This window comes from Dreissena polymorpha, chromosome 5 (assembly GCF_020536995.1).
Source record: "Dreissena polymorpha isolate Duluth1 chromosome 5, UMN_Dpol_1.0, whole genome shotgun sequence".
NCBI lineage: Eukaryota > Metazoa > Mollusca > Bivalvia > Myida > Dreissenidae > Dreissena > Dreissena polymorpha.
Window position 1 is genome coordinate 80,278,872 of NC_068359.1, and position 482 is coordinate 80,279,353.

The following is a 482-nucleotide window of genomic DNA, read 5'->3' on the forward strand; positions in this document are numbered from 1 at the left end:
TCTGCCGGCATCTCGTTTCCCCAATATTTTTATGTTCACACCGTTGTGTATTTAACCCAAAGAACTAACCCAAATATAATATTGTTGTATGACAATCTTCACGCATAGTTGTCGTTCCATGCTCTCACATACAATCTCTGCCATCACAAGAAAATTATACCAGATTTGGTAGGAATTTTTTATTTTTGTTTAAGTATTATATTATAAAAGAAGTAGTATCATCATTAGATATTTCGAAAATAGTGTTAGTTTAGGTTTTTAATGGAGAAAAAATTCATAATTGCAGGGGGCGTCGGAAGCAAATTGACATTGGGGCGGAGGAGGGGTATCCCCGTCCCGTTGGTGGGGGTCCGGGGTCCTCCCCCTGGATTTTTTTTCAAATTTAGCATAAATGGCGCATGTTGGTGCGTTTTATGCCTGATGTCTGACCTTATACACGTCTATTGCAAGCATATTCGAAATGACAAAGTTGTGACAGACAG